Source organism: Pinus tabuliformis, chromosome 2_2, assembly GCF_031772625.1.
Source record: "Pinus tabuliformis cultivar Carrire ecotype Pingquan chromosome 2_2, CPIR1, whole genome shotgun sequence".
In the NCBI taxonomy this organism is placed as follows: domain Eukaryota; kingdom Viridiplantae; phylum Streptophyta; class Pinopsida; order Pinales; family Pinaceae; genus Pinus; species Pinus tabuliformis.
The window spans coordinates 1,289,284,726-1,289,293,116 of record NC_142300.1 but is presented as its reverse complement, the minus strand read 5'-3'; the positions used below and the strand labels follow the sequence as shown (position 1 = coordinate 1,289,293,116).

At 39.0% G+C, this 8,391-nt stretch overlaps 1 pseudogene; it reads right to left on the bottom strand.

The window, feature by feature from the left end:
- Nucleotides 1–4,698: 4,698 nt before the first annotated feature.
- LOC149198185 (pentatricopeptide repeat-containing protein At3g24000, mitochondrial pseudogene) lies at nucleotides 4,699–7,078 on the bottom strand (annotated as a pseudogene).
- Nucleotides 7,079–8,391: the final 1,313 nt, after the last annotated feature.

Here is an 8,391-nt window from a genome sequence, read left to right as displayed (position 1 = left end):
TCTTAACTGGAGCTGGTGGTGCGGATTTCTCAGGTGGGATCAAATCCAGTACAATGCATGTAGTGTCGTCAACAAAATGCGATGCTTGTCATCAACAAAGTTTTGACCCCATGCTGCAAAATCCTTATCTGAAGGCCAGCATGCACAGAAATTCCCTCACTAGGTGTGATGTCAGTTTGACAGACAGCAAAAGCAAAAAATCCTGATACTGTCTGCACCGTATATTCCGAGCCCAGCCTGCAATGTCAAATACGCAATTATTAGCATGACGGACTTGCAACAAGATGCATTCTACAATATTCTCTACAGCTAGTTTTTATTTCAGTACATCACATGGAAAAGCAAGGATTTAATCCTTCGTAGCTGAGACAAAGATATACAAGGCCATAACAGAAAAAGGCCTCCTTTGGACTTCTCTTACCTCAGTATAAATAACATACCAAATCCTAAAAGGAAGGAAACACCATTCTATATTAAATGCCTAGAACCCAAAAAACACATAAGAAATAGATTAATGCTTTTACTAAGGCTGAACCGAGTATAAACTAAATCTGTTAACAGGAAAAACATTATTTAAAAAAAAAACCAGATTGAAAAATTGAAAAATTGAAAATTCAAAAATGCCAAAATATAAGCAGGCATTACCCATGCATAGCCACAATTCAAATTTGCAACACAATTATCCAATTTTAATAAAAAATTGTAAACAAAGATTGTCCATATTCAAGGAGCAACAACTCAGATACAATTTATCATGTTTGTTTTTGAATCCAATGATAAGTCTGTGTTTACAAAACATAATCTACTGCAAGGATGCTAAGCTGGAAATGGCTATCTAAAAGAAAACTTCCTAATTTCCAACAAAGTTCACTCATGGGTGATGCATACAAAACTAATCTTTTTTTTTACCTGATAACCAATAGTAGAAACCTAAAAGAAAACTTCGTAATTTCCAACAAATTTCACTCATGGGTGATGTATACACTAATAGCAGATACACTACAAGAATGATAGAATCTGATACAAACTCCAACACAACCAACATAGTTTTCACTTCACACCACCAATAATTGTGACAAATACCAATCCACCAATAAAGGACCTACAAAGGAATTGCATAATTTTTTAAATAGTAGTTTTAATCATACCAGAAACAAATAACACAAAACTATTCTTTTTAACCTGATAACCAATAGCAGAAACCTAAAACAGAACTTCGTAATTTCCAACAAAGTTCACTCATAGGTGATGCATACACTAATAGCAGATACACTACAAGAATGATAGAATCTGATATAAACTCCAACACAATCAACATAGTTTTCACTTCACACCACCCAATAATTGTGACAAATACCAAAAATATGAATAGATTTTGGCCCACATTTTCAACCCTGTTCACCAATAGCACATATATGTCAAAGGTTGTAATCAACACCTTTAGATCAAACTGCTAATGGTACCTATCACAAAGCACCACACAGGTTAGTGGTAGAGCAAACACTTGTTTAAAGGGCAAGTTTTCAATTCAATTCCTAGCCTGTCAATTTTTTACCAAAGTGTGTTAAAGGGGATAACGGGGTGGGTTTCAGAGGTAGCAATCCGCAACTTTATATTGAACCTTAAGGGTGCCTGTCATGAAGGGGCATCTATCTCATTGATAGAGCAACTAATTGCTTGAGGACAGATCTTAGGTTCAATTCCTATAGCTTGTCTAGTTTTCAACAATATATAACTATATACAGACACACCACAACCATGAAAAATCCATAGAAATTTCAACATACAAATAGTATGATCGTCTACCCAACTTGTCAAAAACATATACATTTAGAAAACACAAACCAATATAAAATACCTAGAAAGATCATAACTTTCAAGTTTCAACCCAATTCGAAAAACTAGCGATTTCCAGCTTGACCACCATTAACAAAGACCCAATAATCTCATAATTTTGAAGTAAATTCACCATTTAGAGATAAATTAATGAAGCAAATATTCCAAAGAAAAATGTCATAATTATCAACTCAGTTGTAGACAGCAGGCACCAACAGAATTGCTGATGAATCAGAGCCAGTACTGCAGATATGTTAGCAGTCTACACAAAATAGATAACAATGGACACATATACTCAGGTAAATTGAGAGCTCTAATGGAAGCAAAATAGACTATGCTTGAGAGCCCCAAAGCAGGCAGATCTGGTGTTCAACCAAACACCACCCCAGCGTAATAACATCCTCAATCTGGCAATAAATTGTGATTATGGATGAGTAATCTAGTCATAATTTTCATTCTATGCTTTACGCCTGAAAATTCTCTGAGGTTTGCCACTTTCTTGCTTTGGTCTGAACCTAAGTCACATGGTTTGGGGTTCAAGTTCAGGTTCAATAATGATTAGGTTTGATTCGAGTTTGAATTTCTTGATGAGGTTCGCTATATAGCACAAGATAGTAAGAAATCAACATCAATAAACATAAAAAATGCTATCATGGACTTCGAAACTGCAAGAATGAACTACAAGTGTGAGCTGTGACATCAAATTATGAGCTTGAACCATGGAATTGGTCAATGACCCAGAGGTTCGATGAGGTTTGCCAAACCCCAAAAGAAAATTTAGGTTTGCCGAATTTTGGATGGACTACAAGTGTGAGCTGCGACATGATGTTATGAGCTTGAACCATGGAAATGGTAATGACCCAGAGGTTCGATGAGGTTTGCTAAACCTCAAAAAAAAAATTCAGGTTTGCTGAATTTTGAACCTCAAAGTTGAAGTTCGGTGAACCTTGTGACATAGGTCTGAACTATTTTTGAATTGGCACTTGGGAGATTGTGGCAGGTTAAGGGAAGGAAAGGAGGCCCAAGGCAGAGCCTCCAAATGCTCCATAGCAGACCTATAGACTCGGAAAGGCTCTTGAACAAGGGTTGCAGAGATGATTAATATGGGATTGAGCCAGGGGGGGACGCCCACCCTGGTTACTAGAGAAGGATAGACTTGGAATGAGAAGACAATCGCATTTTGTAGACAGTCCATCCAAGCAGAGGATCCACAAATCGCTGGCTAGAATTGTGGGGAGCCTTATGAATGGAACGGTGGAGAAAATGGCTTTCAAATCTAAGCTTAGAGAAATAATGTGGGAAATCAAGAAGGAAGCCATGGAAAAGCTCCAAGAGATGATGTGGAATGGTAACTAATTGACATGAGCTACAAACGTCGAGGGAACAATGGAACACTGATATGAGTTGGAACCACTTCATGCATTCAACTCGAGACCATGATGTTACAGAGATGGTTATCATAGAAATGAAGTTGGAATCGAGACAAACTGCAAACATCAAGAGGAGAATGGAACATTGATTTGAGTTGGAACCACTTAATGCGTTCAACTCGAGAAAACACTGTGACAGAGATGGTTATCATAGAGATGAAGTTGGAATCGAAACAAACTGCAGACATCAAGAGGAGAATGAAACACTGATGAGAGTTGGAACCACTTCATGCGTTCAACCTGAGACCAGGCTGTGACAGAGACAGGTATTGGAAAGATGTTGGATATTTCCAACCAGAAGAGGATAATTGACCAGGTGGGAACACTTCTACAAGCAAAACCCATACCTGGGTGTTCTGCACTTCCCTTAGTTCGGACAACAATGACAAACTCTGGCAACCAGAACAAAGGCACTCCTCCAAAGAGTTTCAGCGAGCATTGCTGACCTCTCCTCAAAGATTTCCTGTACAATGTCTATATCTAAAGCCATCACTTCATCTACACTTGGTGATTCATCTCGTTCTACCCCTTGTACTCTCTGAGAATGACCATTTTTCTTGTAAATTCGGCACAACACCCAATCATCAAGTTGGACCATATCTGTAATGTAAAGGTTGCATTCATTATCATCATGCAGTTTACTGATTAATTGTATATGTTAGTGTGCCAGAATTATTGCATATGATATTTCCAAATCAACTTTTATATGGTCATATTGTATCTCTGTATCAGCGGTATCACAAAAGTCTGAGTTGAATTTGAATTGAGATTGTTGCCAATTTGAATAATATTAGAGACTGCAAGTTAAATTATTAAATTTGCCTTCCTTCTTAACTGGAGCTGGTGGTGCGGATTTCTCAGGTGGGATCAAATCCACTACAATGCATATAGTGTCGTCCCTAAGTCCTCTTATCCTCAAAGCCTCCTACAGCTAAATCGGTTAGGCTATGATAGAAAATAAACTTAAAGATGGTGACATTGATCACTTATCCTTGTCAACAGTATTTGTACCTTAACAATTTGTTTTGCAGCAAGTTCTGCTAAGCCTCGGCAACAATTTGCAGCCTTCTCAAAGCTCAATGCATCCCAAACACCATCAGTTGCAATGATAAGCCTTCCTCCAGCATTCGATAGCTATTGAAACAAAAAATTACCAGTCTAAATCAGAGAGACACATTGTGACCAGGTATTCTTTTCCTCCAGTAAATGGATAAAATCGGTAAAGGATTAAAAGGGAAAAACAAAACAGGAAGAACAGAAAAAACGAAGATCTATATATGTACTCTCTTTTTATTTATACAAGATCGCGTATTTGTTAGCGAGAGCTATTTCAAACAATTGATCTCCCTTCAGTCCATAGGATTACAATTTTTTTTTGAAATCCTAGATAGCTATTTCAGACAATTGATCTACCTCCTGTCCTGATTGAAGCTCCCTTCATGAGTCTCCACTATGTTCTTCTAGAACACCGTCCATCTTTCTAGTACCAACAGTACTGGGTGTTCTGCGCAAGGAACTTTTGTGCAAGTCATGGAGATGAAGTCGGTGGCAGAATGCAGTCGCCACATACCTTTCTTCTTGAACTTGTTTTTATTTATTGAGATGTGGCAAACATGTTTACTCTCTACTCTGGGTGTAACATTCAAATTAAAAGCCTTTGGCTAAGCTGCGGTATTCTGTTTTTCCAAAGTTGCCCAGGACTTCCACCTAACCCTATTGGCTAAGCTGGGGTATTCTGTTTTGCCAAACTTGCCAAAGACTTGCACCTTACCCCAACTGCAAGGAATGGTGTACCCAACGGTGCACTTACATGGTCAAAACAGTCCACGAGGGCAAAAAATATCTCTGATGATTTGAACCTTGGTAGAGGAATATCACCACCCCAGCTTAACCACCAATCCAAAATCCGTTAAAACAGTCAACACATACTTCAATAGCCTCCTTGATTCACATATATACAAGCCACATGACTCCTGATCTTCATAATTGTCTATGGCATGTGTGGTTTAAAACTGGTTTCAGCACGTTCCCTTTCTCATGTCTCAGCCATCTCCTACAACAAAAGCATGTACTGTCTTATTGACCTGAATCCAGCTACAACCTGGCATCTTTTTTATACCTCTGTCTTTCATAACTTTTCGCACTTTTTCAGCATCATTCCATCTACCGGCCTCTCTGTAGATGTTTGATAATACCACATAGTGGGAGGCAGTTTCAGGGTCACACTCAATAACACGTTCTGCTGCATATTCTCCAAGCTTTATGTTCTTATGGATTCTACAAGCACTGAGAAAAGTTCCCCACAAAGCAGCTTCGGGTTTGGTCGGCATTTTATTGATGAAGTCTAGAGCTTCATTAAGCTTCCCAGAACGACCAAGGAGATCAACCATGCAACAATAGTGCTCAACTCTAGGCATAATTTGATAATCTCGACTCATGCAATGAAAGTAATGCCACCCATCATCCACTAGCCCCGCATGGCAGCAAGCAAACAAAACACCAACAAAGGTAACATGGTCAGGCTTCATGCCAAGATCTTGCATCTGCTCAAACATGCACAGGGCCTCCTTCTCGTAACCATGCAGAGCATACCCAACAATCATTGCCGTCCAGGCGACCACATCTTGTAAATGCAATTTGTCAAAGAATTTGCGAGCGTCCTCTATGCTACCAGATTTAGCATACATGTCTACCAGGGCACTTCTCACATAGACATCAGACTGGAGCCCTTTCCTAATAATGTCTTCATGGACCTGTCTGCCATGCTCCAAAGCCACAAGATTGGTACACGAAGGGAGGACGCTGGCAAAGGTGAATTCATCTGGTCCAACGCCAACCTGTTGCATCTCACAAAATAGACTCAATGCCTCTTCATGATTTCCATTCTCTGCATACCCTGTGATCATAGTATTCCATGAAACAACATTTCGTGCAGGCATTTCGCCAAACACTTTGCGTGCATCCCGCAAACACCCACATTTAATATACATATCTATCAGAGCACTGCCCACAAAGACATCAGACAGAAACCCACTTCTAATGATATTGGTTTGGATCTGCTTACCGTGTTCCAGAACTGCCATGCTAGCACATGCCGGAAGAACACTGGCGACCGTGAACTCATCTGGTCTGATACCGGATCGCTGCATTCGATAAAACAATCCCAGAGCCTCGTCATCATGCTCGTATTTGGAGTAAGCTGCGATCATTGTTGTCCACGAGACCACATTTGGTTGCGGTAACTCTTCTAGAACTCGGCGCGCATGCACCAGACTCCCGCACTTGGCATACGCAATCAGAATTTTGGTGTCCAAGAATTTATTGAGCTTAAATCCAGTTAATATGATGTGGGCATGGACGAGTTTGGCTTGGGGTAAGAAATTCGTACTGCGACAGACCTGCAAGAGGGAAGCATAAGTATGGGAGTCTGGCTGAAATTTTCGGGTATCCATGGGAGGTAGAGGATGGAGCGCTTCTTTCAAACGCCCCTGTTGGGACATTGAGCACAGGCAAATTTCCTATTGCCGGGCATCCTATTCCCAGGGTTATACTTTGGTAGGACGAACCAGCAAGTTTAAACAGAGAGGCAGTGAGATTAACAGGAGCTTGCGGAATGCCACAGTCTGTAAAAACTGTGCCACTGGCGATTTTCATACTGTTTTGATTGTAGCCCAAAACCCTGTAGCTCACGTTGTTGATTGTGAGATAGGGCGTGGTGGATTGACAGTAGATTTGAAACGCACGGTGGCCGCATCCTGATTTTGCTCTGCCGAAGGCATACAATATGTTATCCATTGGGTTGGGAGACAAAAGGACAGTGTGAGGATCAACGATCCAACATCATTCAATCGTCTAACACCACAAATCTACGGTCAACAATAGGACACGACATCGGCTGGGGTAATTCATTTCAAAGGGAAACGCCTTACGGCATAATAAATAAATAAAATAAAATAAAAATCTGAATATTCACAAACTAATTGGATAATAGCCGACCTAATTTCTTAGATTAATTCTTTCATATATATATATATATATATATATATATATATATATATATATATATATATATATATATATATATATATATATATATATATATATATATATATATATATATATATACCCAATAATTTAGCTCTTGGATACATCATTATTATTTTTAGAATATTTATTGATGCATCCCTTGATGATGGACTCACTTGGTAGTCTGAAACATTGGGTTCATAAAACTCTATAACAGGTTATTCCTCCTCTATCTAAAACTATCCTCACCACCTTGACAAATATCTACATCAACAGTGTTTCTCAAAAGGGTTAGCAGATAGCAATCTATATACAAAGATTGACACTAATAAATTGCTAATTATTGTTGTTTATGTTGATGATGTCATCTTTGGTAGTAATGAAGAATCCATGAGTTAGAATTTTGCTTCAATAATGCAGCAAGAATTTGAAATATCCTTGCTTGGTGAACTTACCTATTTTCTTGGCTACAAGTTCAGCAAAATAAAGATGGTATTTTTCTTTCACAAACCAAATATCTCAAATAGATCTTGAAAAGGTACGGCATGGAAGATTCTAAACCCGTATGTACCCCAATGGTAACATGATGCAGTCTCAGCTCAAATGATGAATCAGCAATAGTACATCAACCCACTTACAGATCCATGATTGGCAGTCTGCTTATCTAACAGGTACCCGACCTGACATCATGCATGCAGTAGGAATAGTTGGAAGATTCCAAGAAAATCAAAAGGAATCACACCTTCAGGAAGTCAAAAGAATTTTCAAATATCTTCAAGGAACACAGAACTTTGGTTTATGGTATCCTAGAGATACAGATCTTACTCTTCATGCATATACAGATGCAGATTGAGCAGGAAGTGTTGATGACAAAAAAAGCATTAGTGGTGATGCATTCTATATGGGTTCCAGGTTAGTGTCTTGGTTCAACAAGAAACAAAGTTCAACTGCGTTATCTACAGCTGAAGCAGCATATTTGGCTGTTGCATCTTGTAGCACACAACTACTTTGGATGATGCAAACCTTGCAAGACATTCAGATCACATGTACTCCACCCATCTCCATTCTATGTGATAATACAAGTGCCATCAGTATTTCA